Below are 18,021 nucleotides of genomic sequence, written 5' to 3' on the forward strand. Positions count from 1 at the left end.
AATAATTATGGAGTTTTGGAATTTGTAAGTTTTCCTGAAATGTTTATATAATTGATATTGACATACTTTTTTCGTGGCCACTTTAAATGAGTATGTTCTTTAGCTGCAAGCCTGCACTGACAGGGCATATAATAATAACAATGATGTACTTCACTGTGGACGTGCAGAGTTTGCTGCTGTATTGGACATCAGTATAGTCTGGTGTGTTTGTGAGAGTAGGAGTGCACACTGTCTTTAAATAATCCCACACTCATTCCACATTAGATGCTGGATCTTCTATGGACCTGTAGGGACCCCTTCCCATTTGCAAGTGGGTTACCATCAAGTTGGAATTGGTAATAAATGCGATTGTTTTGTGACAGCAATTGCGTTCACAAAAAAATCATACATCCCCCTGTGACTCACAATTAGGAAGGCACACCCTTTGAATACCCCTTTGTAATTGCGAGTCGCAATTCCGATTTTGCAAGTCGGTATTTGGATGCAAAATAGGGATAGTACATTGCGAAAGACCATTTTGTGGTCGCAAAAGGCAAAATTCTCCTTTTGCAACTGCATAATGACGTCATACATCGGGGCCCTAACATCTTGGTCTGGACTGGTTAATAAAATTCAGCGATTCATATGTGACTTGCCAAGATCCCAGCTGAAGTATTCGGAAATACGGGTTGGCGGAACTCATGGATTTTCATGGATGAGTTACAGAAAGACAGAGAAATTCCGTGGCATTGCACCAATAGGTGGAAAATATGCAGTTTGCACTTCTCGCACTGCAACCTAGTGCTGGTAGCACGAACCGAGCTGAAAATCAACACAAACAGCACAATGCATTGCGCAAGAGTGTGCAGCCATTTGAGTTGATTTTGCTGCTTCTTGAGCTACACCTTTCACCCTTCCTGGTGTGGACTACACCATCCAGCAGGCACTGGGCCCCAGGAGGCGGTTCCTTGCCCACCAGCAGACCTAATCTTGCATTATTAAAGTGCCTTGACTCTCCTGTGGTGTGGGACGTGGCCTTGCAGCACCTGGGCAAAGCCCGGGCCAAGGGCGGGCCCGTCAGCAACAGGAAGAGGCAGGGCAGAGCCACCCCCTTTGGCCTCTCTTGATTGTGTTCCTATGCTAGGTAAGAGAAGAAGGATTAAAGGGATCGTACAGGCACATAGCTGGGCTATCTCTAAACTTAGTAGCTCTGTGATCGCTCTTAATTGAGGAACCATTATTTTGAAGACTAGGGTGGTCCTTTTTTTACACAGAACACAGAAGCCGCGGGTGCAAGAAGACTGACAGTTCTGGTGGTCTTCCGACTGCCATATTATGAGTACCGAAGGATTTCCGCCACAATTTGGGTGGAAATCCTTCAGCTGTCATGCTGTAGACACAGAGGCAGTTCACCACAGCCATCACAGCCACACCAAAAGGACTCTGCCTGCCGTATTATGAGCAGTAATACAGAGTGGCAGTGTCCTGACGGCAGGACGCTGCCAGCAGTGGAAGTGGCGAGTCCTGTTCCGTGGCGGACGACCTCCTCGCCGGACAAGGTAAGTCGACAGGGGAGGTGCTACCAACGCGGAAACCCTGGTGGAAAGCTGACTCATAATACTGCTGGTGGTCTTCAGTGGACAGCCGGCCCGGAGGTTCTGTCCTCTGTCCTGGCTGTCCTACTCCCCTGGTGGTACCAGCAGAGATGTGGCAGTTTGACAGAAGGCAAACCACCACACTCATAATGTGGCGATCTTTACCGTTGGCCCATCGGCGGTTAGACTGCCACAGCGGCCCTGGAGGTCTTCGGACCGCCAGGATCGCAATAAGGGCCTGACCTAACCGATGATTTTCAGGGGACCCTTTATAAGAGACTGCCAGCATCTCCTGGTGTAGGACTGTCAGATATTATCTGCCATCTAATGCTGGAGCTTGTGCGTGTCTTAAATACGTTGGCTCTGGTTCCCTCTGATTTTGTTAGTGTTTTAAGTCTTGCATCTGTAACTGTTTTTCCTTTTCCTTATTATGGGCAAGTGTAAAGCTATTGAGAAACCTCCGGGGGCAGAAGGATTGGGTAAGATCCCTAGGCATTCGGCAGAAAAATGTACCTTGAAAGAAATAGATGATTTAATAGTGGAAGTGGAGGGCTTATTGCCAACGAATAATTCAGATTTTCCCCAACTTAAGGAGAAGAGAGGCTCTCCACTTAAGGGTATTCATTCATATTTTTTAAAACAATCTTTCTAGTTGTGGCATTGTTGCTGGCTCAAGGCAGGAAGTTAGTCGCACTCCTTGTGGAGAGATATCAATAGAATGCAAACCAGTAGCCAACCAGGCCCATTGCAAGGAGCAAACTCAGATGGAAAGAACATCTTTAATCAATAGAGAATGCTCCAGTCGTTTTGCTCCTCTAGCCACTGAATCAGCGACTTCATTAACTCATCGAAATCCATCTGACCTGACAAAGCTCGGAGATTTAACAGATGTACGCCAGGTTAGGTTTGGGGAATCCCTTGCACAGGTCCAGTTACTAAGGGGAGAGATACTAGGCTTGCGTGAGTGTGTCAGCAGATTGGCTATTGAACTAGGCGAGAAGGTGGCTAAACCATCAGTAATGGTAGAAAACATATGTACCAAGGTAGGTGGTGCTAAACTAGCGGCCCAGCGCAGCAGACAAGTTCCTTCCACAAGTTCATATCCTGGAATGGGCTCAGGTTTAGCCTTGGACATGGGAGGCTCTCCTAGCAAAGCACCTGTAATTCCCTCCAGCTTTGAAAGAGGGGAGCTTGTTGAGGGAAGATACACTCTTAAGCAGAATCAAACACAAATAAACCAGACAGCTGTCAGTCAGAAAGGTCAGAACCCCTATGGGAATCAAGGTTCAATTAATGCCAATGAGTCTACACTCTTGTGTAATGACAATTATTTGATAAATGTCCCCAAGACGTCCTCGTGGAGACAGAGAAAAAGCAAGACTCTTGTGTGAATAAAGCAATTCATTGGCTCCATCATACCAGAAGATGTACATCTAGAATTAGGGACGATATCTTACATGCCACCCGCTGCAGCCCAATTGGACTTCAACATGATTATATAGGGCTGAAATTTAAGAGCCGCAAACTAGCAGATGAGCTGATATCCATGGAGCTAAGATTCAGGCCCAGCACAAGCTCACATAAAAGATTTAAACTCACTGCCCCTAACCTTTTAGGGGAACCTCTGACTAAAGCAGCCTGTAATTGTTCAGCTCGTATACACTGTCCGATCACCATAGACAAGTTTTCCAACATAGCAGAGGTTGATTGACAGCAGAGGAGTACAAGGCCATCTTTTGCTCCTAAAACATTACCACAGAGTGGCTTGGATGGATTGTCTGGTGTAACCCAGTGGTTAGTGCTACGAGAGATGGTACAAGGGGCACTGCATTAAAGACTGAGAGAAACTCTACTCTGGAAGTCCAGGGTTGCACTACCTGGGGGTTGAGGACTGTTAGTGGGTCTTCTGGTAAAAACTTAATTAGAGTATTACCCTGGAACGTAGCAGGTGTGCAAGCAAAGCTCAGATACCCAAAGTGGGGAGAGTTCATCGATTACCACCACATTATACTGCTGCAGGAGATGTGGGCAGTGGCTCCGGGCTACAGAAGTGGTTATATTGCTTTTACTCCGAATGCGGTTCCCTCCACCTCGGGAAGAGTTTCTGGGTGTCTACTTCTTTGTATGAAATTAGACCTTTTCCCAAAAGTGAAAGAAGTCACAACAGGGAGTAAAGATGTGTTGGGGGTACAAGTAGAAGTAAAAACTCCCATGGGGGTGAGAAATATTAATGCTTACATTAAATCTGTTTTATTAAATGTAATCTCCTCCACATTGGCCCAACTCGCTGATGTCTTGCAGTGCTCAAAAGGTGGCACCTTAGAATGTATTGCTGGTAACTGCAACACACTTGAAAGAGGGCTGAGTAGGTTAGGTCACCCGATGCACGCCCTTAACTTTCAGGACAGCCCCTGGGTGCCTGATCAAACTACAGCAAATTCAAGTGGGGTCGCCGGCCTGTTGGAAGATCTGATTATAGAGAATGGCTTAAGAATTGTTACTGGGAATACCAGTTCTGACACACCTCCACAGCCAACCTTCAAAAGAGGTCTTGCGAAAACTCACATTGATTATTTTTGGTGGATCAGGACATGTGGCCTTCTCTGGCTGGCATGGCTGTTGTCCCCAGGGTAGATAGTGACCATGATGCCTTAAGTGCTGTATTTGCACCTGTTATGTTTACAAGTTGTAACCTACCTTAGCACACAATATGAGCCTGTTAGAGACAGTTAACAGCAGGAGGAATGTTAGTCAGCGGATAATAAAGTTATCCAAACCCACATTTATGAGCTGTTTGTGGATAACTTAGCCGAGGTAACACATTTGAGAGAAAATAAGCCTCATATGGTCTCTGTGCATTGTCAGCTAATGGAACAATTAAGACGTTTGTTCACCAAAGTTTTGAAAAGAGGATGCTCCATCAAACTTGCTCCAGGGTGGCTTACCAAAGAATGCCGGATGGCTGTAATTAGTTCTTTAGATGCTCTAAAGTTGGGCATCAAGACCAAATAACTTCCGCAAGGAAACTCTATAAGGCTATCTTAACCAAGGTCATAAAGAGCTGGGAGATTGACCAATGGGCTGAGCTCGCTAATGCACTTAAGAGTAACAACACGAAGGCCTTCTGGAACTTGGGCACATCTAGCATAATTGATAATCACCTGGAACCGATAGTGCAGCCTGGAGGTTGGCTTGAATAGTTTAGGGCCTCGTATAGTGAGAGGGGTCAGGAACTGGATGGGAACGCAGTGGAGGAGTACATTGAGAGAGGTTGCTCTGAAGGTCCAGTGGTTTCATCTAACTCTTCAGGGAAGGAGGCTAATCAGAGAGTCAGAGTCTTTCTACTTCTCCCTGACCAACACAAGGGCAGCTCTAAAGCAAATGGAGAAGGAAAAGGCTCTGGGGTTGGATGGTATTCCTGGTGACATCTTACTGTCCCATCCTGACACGTGGACTCCTTATCTCTATGCTATTATGAGGTAAGAAAATCCCGTCTACCTGGCTTTTAGCTGTTACTGTACCAATCTTCAAAAAAGGCAGAGGGATTCACCCTCTAATTACAGATCAATACGTTTACTGGACAATTCCGCCCAAATCTTCTGTAGACACACTCTGGCCAAGCTACAATCGTGGGTCCCAGATAACCATATCCTTGAGGATGCTCAGGCAGGATTTAGGAGCAATATCAGTAATCCAATATAAGTTGCTGTGTTAAAAGTATGTCACCCTGAAGAGGGATCATTTATATTTGGCTTCATAGATCTCAAGTCAGCTTTTGATCTGGTCCCAAGGGATAACTCGTGGAAGGTATTTAAAGCTTCGAGGGTCCCATGTGATTTGCTTTGTATTCTAAGAGTCCTCCACACAAACACCTACACAAAGGTGAGGTGGAACATGGTTTGGGACCTAACAGGCTCGATTCCCATTTGTTGTAAGGTAAAGCAAGGTTGCATACTGGCCCAACACTATTCAGCCTCTATTTCAATGGGGTGGTCAAATAGCTTTCAATGTACGCATGATGATGCTAAGGTGACTGGAACTGTACTCCCGATACTAATGTTCGCAGATGATACCCTGCTTAGTACTAGAACATGTATGGGCATCCAGGCAGAATTGGACTCCTTTTTGGCCTTTTGCAAGTTGAGAGGCTTCAAAATGAACCCACTGAAAACAAAATTTATGGGGAAAAACACCCACAAGTCATTCAAGGGGAGAATGGTAATTGATGGCTCCCTAATTGAACAGGTTAAACAAGTCGATTACACAATGACTTGGGCCCACATGATGGAGAAGAGTAAGAATCTAGTAAGTAGAGAGCATACCCAGTTAACACAAAGGCAACGGGTGGAGAGGCAGTGTGTCTGGTCTTTTTTGTTGTTCTGGTCTTGTTTGATTTAGATAAATATTGGCTGTTTTTCTAAATTGGTGTAGCGTCCCTTTTGTAGTGTTTTCACTGCATTACTGTGTGTGGTGGTGTAAATACTTGACACGTGGCCTTTGAGATAAGCCTGACTGCTTGTGCCAAGCTACCAGGGGGTGAGCAGGGGTTGTATTAGGAGTGTAGCTCCCTTACCCTGACTCTGCTTGGACAGTGCAAACTGACTGCCAGCCAGAGCCCCATTTCTACCACCTACCCATTCTCATGATTCATGGGGCTCATTCGTTTCTGTTTGCCGGTCCAGTTCTGCGACATATTCTTCTGAACTTCAAAGACGTTTGAGGCTCGCACTACAGAGGATGACGGTGATGCATGCAGAATGTAGGTGCCACTTGGAGTCATGCTTTGTGGCAGAGATGCCTGCAAAAGACAAAGCAAGCTTCTGAAATTGAGAGGAACTACATTACCCAGAGCACCACAGGACTCTCTGGAGATCTGCAATGTTCGTAGCCTGCTTTGGAGTATTGAATATTTGTTCCATCCACTTCCGGTCGTTCCTTGCTTGGCAGTCTCTATACTTAGTTGCTGCAGCCAGAACCTTGTTCCAAGGGTTGGATTTCATTGAGCTTCATACCAGACCAGTGAAGGACTTCAACCTCAGAGAGGAAATCTGTATAAATCCTCAGAACTAGCATTCCTTCTTTTTCTGAATGTTCTTTTCAGTTTCCTCAGCCAAAATCTGGATGACACCCCCTCTGTCCAGGCCCACAGTGCTTGGAACTGTAAACCTTTCTGTCTCCAATATAATTTAGCAGCATCACTCCACCTAATTATGGATATTTTATATATTTTAGTGCTAAGAATTCTTGGGGAACAAGTGCTTAACAAATACTGATAACCAACATAGGATATACATGAGAAACTGAGAATTCAGACTTTGATTTGCACTTTGTTTAGAATTATGATGTTTTTACCTGGAGTCATCTTCTCTCTGCCTTACCTCTCACTTACAGACTGTCATACTTGCACTACCATACCTCTCACTGACACACTGTCCTATTAGTACTACCTTACCTCTCTCTGACACACTGTCCTACTTGTACTACCTTACCTCTCACTGACACACTGTCCTACTTGCACTACCTTACCTCTCACTGACACACTGTCCTACTTGTACTACCTTACCTCTCACGGACACACTGTCCTACTTGTACTACCTTACCTCTCACTGACACACTGTCCTACTTGCACTACCTTACCTCTCACTGACACACTGTCCTACTAGTACTACCTTACCTCTCTCTGACACACTGTCCCACTTGTGCACTGCCTTACCTCTCACTATCACACTGTCCTAATTGTACTACCTTACCTCTCACTGACACACTGCCCTACTTGTACTACCTTACCTCTCACTTACACATTGTCCTACTCGTACTACCTTACCTCTCACTGACACACTGTCCTACTTGTACTACCTTACCTCTCACTGATACCCTGTCCTACTTGTACTATTTTATCTCTCACGGACACACTGTCCTACTTGTACTACCTTACCTCTCACTGACACACTGTCCTACTTGTACTACCTTACCTCTCACGGACACACTGTCCTACTTGTACCACCTTACATCTCACGGACCCACTGTCCTACTTGTACTACCTCACCTCTCATGGACACACTGTCCTACCTGTATTACCTTACCTCTCACTAACACACTGTCCTACTTGTACTACTTTACCTCTCATTGACACACTGTCCTACTTGTACTACCATACCTCTCACTGACACACTGTCATACTTGTACTACCTTACCTCTCACTGACACACTGTCCTATTTGTACTACCTTACCTCTCAGTAACACACTGTCCTACTTGTACTACCTTACCTCTCACTTACAGACTGTCCTACTTGTACGACCTCACCTCTCACTGACACACTGTCCTACTTCTGCTACCTTACTTCTCATTAACACACTGTCCTACTTGTACTACCTTACCTCTCACTGACACACTGTCCTACTTGCACTTCCTTACCTCTCACACACACACTGTCCTACTTGTACTACTATACCTCTCACTGACACACTGTCCCACTTGTGCACTACCTTACCTCTCACTAACACACTTTCCTACTTGTACTACCTCACCTCTCAGTGACACACTGTTCTACTTGTACTACCTTACATCTCACTAACACACTGTAATACATGCACTACCTTACCTCTCATTAACATACTGTCCTACCTGCACTACCTTACCTCTCACTAACACACTGTCCTACTTGTACTACCTTACCTCTCACTGACACACTGTCCTACTTGTACTACCTTACCTCTCAGTAACACACTGTCCTACTTGTACTACCTTACCTCTCACTGACACATTGTCCTACTTGTACTACCTTACCTCCCACTAACACACTGTCCTACCTGTACTACCTTACCTCTCACTGACACACTGTCCTACTTGTACTACCTTACCTCTCACTGACACACTGTCCTACTTGTACTACCTTACCTCTCACTGACACACTGTCCTACTTGCACTTCCTTACTTCTCACTGACACGCTGTCATACTTGTACTACCATACCTCTCACTGACACACTGTCCCACTTGTGCACTACCTTTCCTCTCACTAACACAGTGTCCTACTTGTACTACCTCACCTCTCACTGACACACTGTCCTACTTGTACTACCTTACCTCTCACTAACACACTGTCCCACATGCACTACCTTACCTCTCATTAACACACATGGACAGAGAAAATGGGAGTGACCACTCCCCTGTCCATCACCACCCCAGGGGTGATGCTCAGAGCTCCTCAAGAGGGTCCCTGGGCTTTGCCATCTTGGATTCCATGGTGGCAGGGATCTCTGGGAGCATCTGAGTGGCCAGTGCCAGGATGGGGTTTTGTCAGTGCCCTCCCATGATAGGAGGCTGACCAATCCCCCTTTCAGGGCTATTTAGAGTCTCTCTCTTGGGTGGTTCTTCAGATTTGGATTGCAAGACTCCAGAAGGAATGTGCTTCATTTACTTCACCTTCTTAGCGAAGAAATTGCATCTGGACACTCCAGGAACTCTACAACTGCAACAAAGAAGCAAATAGAACTTCTGCAACATTGTATCATCAGCTCCTGACAGCAACTGCAACTGTTTCCTGGTCATGCATCCTCAGAGGACAGCCAATTTTCAGCCTGCACCAGAAGAACAAAGGAATCTCCCCTGAAGTGAAGGAGTCACATCCCTGCTTCAGCAGGCACCCTATTGAAGCGACATCCGGTGGTTTAGGTCCCCTTTTCTGAAGAAGTGCGTGGATCCAGCAACACGGGTGATGGACTGAAGTGGTCCCAACGGTCTTGACATCCAACAATCCAACTTTGGTGGAGGTGAGGGCTAGTCTCCCCACGCAAGACAGTATCCCTGTGCACAGTGTGTTTTCAGTTGCCAAGGCTTGTTGGCATCTTTCCACAAAGTTCTTCATGCACCCTGCAGCTCCTGTCTCTAGCACTTCTTCCTGCGATGCATAGCCTCCTGCTTGGTCCTCCCGCGGTGTGGGATGCTTTTGTGTAGTGCTGCATGGGCCTCCTTTTGCACCTTCTTTGTCCCCGTGCTGTGGGACTCCTGTGTGCGCTGCCTGGTCTTCTTAGGGCTCTCTGAGTTGCTGAGATCCCCCTCTGACTCCTCCTCCTCGGTAGAGAACACCTGGTCCCTTCTGGTCCCGGGCAGCACTGTTTTCCGCTAACCGTGAGCTTTGCTTGTGCCAAGGCTTGTTGCCAGAATTCAGTGATGCAAACCTGACTGCAATCATCCATCCGGCATGAGACATCTACTGCACCAACCAGGAACCTGCATCTGTCTTCTTGGGTGCAGTACTGACTGTTGTTCTTCACTGGTTGTTCTTCTTTTGCACCTTCATCTGAGATAGCAGGGGCTCCTGTTCTGGACTCTTCAGTGCTTCTTGGATGTGGTCCCCTTCTTACACCAGTCTTCAGGTCCAGGAATCCATTGTTGGTGTCTTGCAGTCTCTTCTGGTTCTTGCATAATCTTCTTTCTTGTGTTCTTGTGTGTTCTAGGAAAGTTATTGTGATTTACTCCTGCTTTCCTGGGCTCTGGGGTGGGTTCTAGTACTTACCGTTGGTGGTTTCTAATACTCCCAGCACCCCTCTACACACTACACTTGCCTAGGTGGGAAACCGACTTTCACATTCAACTTTCTTAGTGTATGGTTTGTGCACCCCTATGCTTATCTCTAACTATTGTGATTTTCACTATTTGCACAGTTTTCTAACAGTTTGTACAGTTATTTCTGCATATTAGTGTATATAATTTGTGTATTACTTACCTCCTAAGGGAGTATATTCTCTATGATATTTTTGGCATTTGTGTCACCAAAATAAAGTACCTTTATTTTTGTAACACTGAGTATTTTCTTTCATATTTGTGAGTACTGTGTGACTTAAGTGGTATTGCATGAGCTTTGCATGTCTTCTAGTTAGACCTTGGCTGCTCAACCACACTACCCCTAGACAGCCTGGCTTCTAGACACTGACTACCTTTCACTAATACGGGATAAATGGACCTGGTATAAGGAGTAAGTACCTTAGGTACTCATACAAACCAGGCCAACCTCCTACATTGGTGGCAGCGGTGGGATAAGTACTAGCTATTGCCTTATCACTCTGTCACTGGTGCTTTCCACAGGAAAGAATACTCTGTACTTAGAGGTATACATACATATACCTAGTTACAGGGTCTAGGCCCTCATTCTGACCTTGGCGGGCGGCGGAGGCCGCCCGCCAAAGTCCCGCCGTCAGGTTACCGTTCCGCGGTCGAAAGACCGCGGCGGTAATTCTGACTTTCCCGCTGGGCTGGCGGGCGGTCGCCTTCAGACCGCCAGCCAGCCCAGCGGGAAAGAGGCTTCCACGATGAAGCCGGCTCGGAATCGAGCCGGCGGAGTGGAAGCTGTGCGACGGGTGCAGTTGCACCCGTCGCGTATTTCACTGTCTGCGCAGCAGACAGTGAAATACATGTAGGGGCCCTCTTACGGGGGCCCCTGCAATGCCCATGCCAGTGGCATGGGCACTGCAGGGGCCCCCAGGGGCCCCGCGACCCCCCCTACCGCCATCCGGATCTCGGCGGTCCGACCGCCGGGATCTGGATGGCGGTAGGGGGGGTCGGAATCCCCGCGGCGGTGCAGCAAGCTGTGTCGCCGCGGAGGATTCAATGGGGCCGCGGTACACTGGCGGGACCCCGCCAGTGGTGCCGGTCCGACCGCGGCTTTACCGCCGCGGTCGGAATCCCCATTGGAGCACCGCCGGCCTGTCGGCGGTGCTCCCGCGGTCCTCCGCCCTGGCGGTCAAAGACCGCCAGGGTCAGAATGACCACCCTAGTCTCTTACCTTCCTTTCTAAGAGACTAGGAGTTAGGTAGAGTAGGTTTTTTCCCTCACACTACACTGACACTCACACCACATCATGTCTACTGCTGGGCCTAGCTATGAGGTCATGGGTACTCCCTATGAGGGCATGACCTTCAAAGAACTCAAGGGGCTTTGGTCAGAGAGAAGCTTAGATGTCGGGAAGAACCCTAACAAACATTTTCTTCTGAGCATCCTTATTTAGTTTGACCACGAACATACTGGTAGCCAGGATGAGGAGAGGGAGGAAGATTTCACAACCTTAGAGTTATGTAATCATCCTGAAGATTCAGGGGAGGGATCTTCCAAAGATCCTCCGCCTAGAAAACCTTCTCTTGTAGCTGGCAGTGGAATGGGTAGTAACTCTGAGAGGGCTCCTTTCAAACCTAGAGGTCAGGTTACTAGATTTAGTAAAGTTAGGGAAAGATCTACCTCTGCCCATTACCATATTACCTCAGTTTCTGAGGAATCCCATGGTTCCACTCCAGGTGATGGCTCCTTAGATAGGGAGATCAGGAAACTGAGACTGCAGGAGGCCAGTTTGAGGCTGCAGCAGCAACAGCTAGCCCTGGATAGGGAGGCCTTGGCTGTGGAAAGGGAAAGGCAGGGGTTGGGGTTAGTTACCCATGGTGAAAGCAGCAGATTTGCGAGTTATGGAGTCAGAGAGGACACCATTGATTACAGAAACTTACATAAAAGTGTTCCCCCTTACAAGGTGGGGGATGACATTCACAAGTGGTTTGCTGCATTTGAGAGGGCTTGAAAAGTACATTGGGTCCCTCACAGGCAGTGGGCTGCTATTCTCTGGTTGTTCTTCTCTGATAAAGGGCGGGCAGACTACTCAATGTCAGGGAGGAGGACTCAGATAATTACAGCATCCTTAAGAATGCACTCTTAGATGGTTTTGGGCTCACCACAGAGCAGTACATAATAAAGTTCAGAGAAATAAAGAAGGAATCCTCACAGGATTGGGTTGACTTTGTGTACTGTTCTGTCAAAGCTTTAGTAGGCTGGTTACATGGCAACAAAATGTCTGACTATGAGGGCTTATATAATCTTCTATTGAGAGAGCATATTTCGAATAACTGTGTGTCTGACTTGTTGCACCAGTACTTGATAGACTCAGATCTGACCTCTCTGCAAGAATTGAGAAAGAAGACAGACAAATGGGTCAGAACAAGTGTTAGCAGAACAGCTCACACAGGGGATGACAAGGAAAAGAAGAAAAGAAGGAAAAGAAGAAAGAAGGTGAAAAGTCTCAGGAAAAGGGTAGGGACAAGCATAAAAGTAAAGATTCCTCCTCAGGTCTACAACACTCCTTTGAGGGTGAGGATTCAACGTCTTCCTCTTCCTCTTCTACAAACAATACAAATCCTAGTTGCTGTGTGTGCAGAGGTAAAACCGTAGGCCAGGGGACAAATCCTGTCCAGGTAAAGCCCCTGAGCCTACCACCACTACTACATCCACTTCCACTTCTAGTGCTCCTAGTAGTAGTAGTAATAGTGGTGGGACTACTGGCAACAGTAAAAGTAAAGGTTGGGTTGACTTTTGGGTCCATCATAGAAAATGGGGTAGGTGTGGAAACCCCCAAGACAGTTTCTGTCTCATCTGCTGGAATTGGCCTTGCAACCTTGGCTGCTTGTCCCCTTTACATGGGTAAGTACAAGCAGTCAATTGAAATAAATGGTGTTGAGGCCCAGGCCTAAAAGGACACAGGTGCCAATATCACTTTAGTGACTGAAAACCTGGTGTCAACTGCACAACACCTCCTTGGACAGAAGTACCAAGTTACTGATGTCAACAACTCCTTTCAGTTTCTTCCCTTAGCTGTAGTGCAACTTAGTTGGGGTGGAGTTACTGGCCCTAAGCAGGTGGTGGTGTCACCTAGCTTACCTGTAGACTGTATCTTAGGAAATGACCTAGAGGCCTCAAGTTGGGTTGAGGTAGAGGTTATGACCCATGCATCCATGCTGGGCATACCCAAGGAATTGCTTCCTTTGATCTCAGGTGAAATTAAAAAGAAAAGAAGAGAAAGAGCCCTATGGCCTCAGGATCCTCCTCACACAACAGGTAAAAGGGGTATCAAAGAATCCCCTACCCACGCTACCACAAAGGATACCATTCCTGTGGTGGGAGACACCTCTCCTAGAGTAGAACTTGTACCCAAAGAGTCAACAGATACCACAGCTGGACTCACAGAGGTAAAAGTAACTCTCCGTGGGAAAACTAACACAGAAAAGCATCCCTGCCCTGTCTTAGTAAAATTGAAGCAACCCTCCTGCCCACCCAGAGAAACTTTAGTGCAGCACCCCTGCATTACCTCAAAAACTGAAGGACAGCAGCTCTGTCCTTATGTAGAGCCCTTGGGACAGCAACCTTGTCCTGCTCTACAATAAGAGAGACAACAACCCTGTCCTCTCTTAGAGCCATGGGGACAAGCCTTTGGCCCTGCTCTAGCCTTTCTAAGACAGCATTCATGTCTAGCATTACAATCTTTAGGACAGCAACCATGTCCTGACATAGAATCCCAAGGACAGCCATCCTGCCCCACTTTAAAACGTTTCATAACCTTAAAAATAGGGAATCTCAGAATTCACATTTGCACTGTTCTTTAGCTAAAAATCTCCAAACAAGGTGGTTCATCCCCCCGCAGGGAAGGAACCATATAGTAGATGATAAAGGGAGTAACCACTCTATTGCAGATCTACTCTCCACTTATCACCACTTAGACAATAAAGAGTCAACTGGCCAAGGTTAGCCTTATTGTCCTTCGATTTTTGGGGGGGGGGTATAGGAAAGTAGCCTCTTTCTAGCATGGTTACCCCTACCTTTGGCCTGTTTGTCAGTGTGTTTCACTGTGTCTACTGAGATTGTGCTAATCAGGACCCCAGTAGTTATGCTCTCTCCCTTAAATTATGGTTATGGGATACTGGTAATCCACTACTCCACCCACAATTGGCATACTGGTGCCCCCTTATAAGTCCCTAGTACATGGTACTTAGGTACACAGGGCATTGGGGTTCCAGGGGATCCCAATGAGCTGCAGCATTTGTTTTGCCACCCATAGGGAGCACATGCGAAGGCGTCTACAGGACTGCAATTCCAGCCTGTGTGAATTGGTGCATGCACCCTTTCACTGCTATTTACACTGCACCAGGTCACCTATAACTCACCCTTATTACATGCCTTCCAGCCCTGAAGGCTGGGTGCAGAATACCTGTGTGTGAGGGCACCCTTGCACTACCAGAGGTGCCCCATGACATCCAGGACCATTTTCCCAGACTGTGTGAGTGCGGGGACGCCATTTTATGCGTGCAATGGACATAGGTCACTACCTATGAACAGCTTCAGAATTGTAACTCCGAATGTGGCCATGTTTGGTATCAAACTTGTTGGAATCATACACCAAGGCTTTTGCAAGCATTGGTTGTATGATTCCATGCACTCTGGGGGCTCCTTAGAGGGCCCCCAGTACTGCCATTACAGCCTTCTGAAGTTTTCCAGGCAGCCCCAACTGCTGCCACCTCAGAGGCAGGTTTCTACCCTCCTGTTACTTGAGCAGCTCAAGACCAGCAAGGCTGAACAAAGGATTTCCTTTCGGAGAGGGATATTACAACCTCTCCCCTTGGAAACAGGTTTTACAGGCATGGAAGGGGTAGCCTCCCAGAGCTTCTGGAAATGCTTTGAAGGGCACAGATGTTTCCCTCCTTGCATAATCCAGTGTACACCGGTTCAAGGACCCCCAGTCTCTGCTCTGGCATGAAACTAGACAAAGGAATTGGGAGTGACCACTGATGCTCAGAACTCCTCCAGTGGCTCCCTGGGCTTTGCCATCTTGGATTCCAAGGTGGCAAAGAATTATTTGAGCATCTGAGTGGCCAGTGACAGAAGGTGATGTCAGAGTCCTCCCCTGATAGGTGCTTACCTGTGTAACTGACCAATCCACCTTTCAGGAGTATTTATGGTCTCTCTCTTTGGTTGTTCTTCAGAATCAGATTGCATGACTCCAGCAGGAATCCTCTGCATCCTTTACTTCACCTTCTTACTGAAGAAACTGCATCTGGACCCTCCAGGAACTCTACAACTGCAACAAAGAAGCAAATACGACTTCTGTAACATGTTATCTTCAGCTCCTGCCAGCAACAGCAACTGTTTCCCGGTCGTGCATCCTCAGAGGACTGCCAGTCTTCAGCCTGCACCAGAAGAACGAAGTAATCTCCCTTGAAGTGAAGGAGTAATTTCCCTGCTTCAGCAGGCACCCCTCTGCAACGATGACCTGTTGCTTGGGTCCCCTCTCCTGAAGAAGTGCTTGGATCCAGCAACATAGTTTATAGACTGAAGTGGTCCCGATGGTCCTGGCATCCAACTTTCCAATTTTGGTGGAGGTAAGACCTTGCCTTCCCGCGCAAGACAGTACCCCCATGCACCACATTTTTTGCAGTTGCCAAGTCTTGTTGGCACCTTAGTTCTTCATGCAAAGTGCAGCTCTGCCCCCCAGTACTACTCCCTGTGACACACAGCCTTCTGCGTAGTGCTCCAGCGGCGTGAGATCCCTTTGTGTAGTGCTGTGTGGGCCTCCTTTTGCACCTTCTTTGTTCCTGTGCTGTGGGACTCCTGTGCATGCTGTATGGTCTTCCAAGGGCTCTCTGAGTTGCTGAGGGACCCCTCTGACTCCCCCTCCTGGGTAGAGTCCACCAGGTCCCTCCTGGTCCCGGGCAGCACCATTTTCCGCTAACCGTGAGCTTTGCTTGTGCCAAGGCTTGTTGCCAGAATTCAGTGATGCAGACCTGACTGCAATCATCCATCTGCCATGAGGCGTCTACTGCACCAACCAGGAACCTGCTTCTGTCTTCTTGTTCTTCCCTGGTGGTTCTTCTTTTGCACCTTCATCCGGGATAGCAGGGGCTCGTGTTCTAGACTCTTCAGTGTTTCTTGGACGTGGTCCCTTTCTTCCACCGGTCTTCAGGTCCAGGAAACCATCATTGGTGTCTTGCAGTCTCTTCTGGTTCTTGCATAATCTACTTTCTTGTGTTCTTGTGTGTTCTAGGAACGTTACTGTGATTTACTCCTGCTTTCCTGGGCTCTGGGGTGGGTTATATTACTTACCTTTGGTGTTTTCTAATCCTCCCAGCACCTCTCTACACACTACACTTGCCTAGGTGGGAAACTGACTTTCGCATTCCAGTTTCTTAGTTTATGGTCTGTGTTTCCCCAGGCCCATTTCTAATTATTGAGATTTTCACTATTTGCAATGTCTTCTAACTGTTTTTACAACTATTTCTGCATACTAGTGTATATAATTTGTGTATTGCTTACCTCCTAAGGGAGTATAGTCTCTATGATATTTTTGTAACACTGGGAATTTATTTTCATGTGTGTGAGTACTGTGTGGCTTTGCATGTCTTTTATTTAGGGCTTGGATTCTCATCCACATTACCCGTAGAGAGCCTGGCTTCTAGACACTTACTAAATTTCAATAAAAAGAGATTACTGGACCTGTTATAAAGTGTAAGTACCTTAGGTACCCACTACAAACTAGGCCACCCTCCTACATGGGTGCATTCACTTCCTTCATTTTTGCTAACCCTAAACAGGATGTCTGTTTTATTGTGTCATTCAAAAAGATAATTTGGACAGGAATAAAGCAAGCTCTAAATAAAGCTTCCCTACCCTGAATTTGCCAATCGTGTGTTCCCCATACACTCTTCACATCAATAGTGTTCTTCTAGTATTCGTATCCATCAACTGCAATTCAGGAAACAAAGGAATCTGAATAAATCAATTTTGTGTTTGTTAGCAAAATATTCGTAATTTTAGAAGGTGGTAACTTGAAGAAGTACAATTCTGCATTCTTAATGTCATGCCCAGAAAAATATGTGAATTTATCTGCATAATCCTTTAGGCTCCCCACAGGCGGAGTTGAACCATGTTCCCACTGTGTGTAATTAAATATTGATCTGTTTCTAGTTGCTTGGTGCAGGTAGTAATGTGCCCAGTTATTATAACAAAACATTTCCCGATAATTCTTTGTGTTAGTGTACCTATCATCACTTTCAAATACAGTATAATCCAACTAGCATGGAATCGACTGTTTGAACATCCCAGTCATCTGAAACGACACCAGGTGTAATTATGTCAGTCATTGAAATGTTGAAGACATGGAATTTCTATAACCTCAGTATGTCAAATGGAACTTTATCTCACACAATCCCATCAGGAATTGGTACTGCTGAAATGTTCACAAGGGACAAGTTCCTTCAGACCTTATGTGAGGAAAGATATGTAGTTAAAACTTCATCCACTGGCTCGACAGAGGAGCGTTCAGAAAGATAATGACCATTTATCAAGAGATAGAAACTAGTCACAAAACCAATCCAGAACAGAAAGGCAAGCAATGTCAGAAATATCCACATATATTTCCATGGATATATTAAATAGTTATTTTTAAGCTTTATGTACAGCTTACGTGTCTTTGAAACAGTTTCAGTAATAGGTGCAGATGAAGTTGAAGAAAAGTCATCAAGGTCGATGAATTAACCAGTAGCAGCCCTGCAAACACAGGAGCCGGTGCCTTACTGCTGGGTGGATCCACTTCGCGTGGAGGTTCATAGTAGACGATGTTGTCAGTTTGTGTGGAGTTGGAGTA

This window comes from Pleurodeles waltl, chromosome 3_2 (assembly GCF_031143425.1).
Source record: "Pleurodeles waltl isolate 20211129_DDA chromosome 3_2, aPleWal1.hap1.20221129, whole genome shotgun sequence".
NCBI classification, from domain to species: Eukaryota; Metazoa; Chordata; class Amphibia; order Caudata; family Salamandridae; genus Pleurodeles; species Pleurodeles waltl.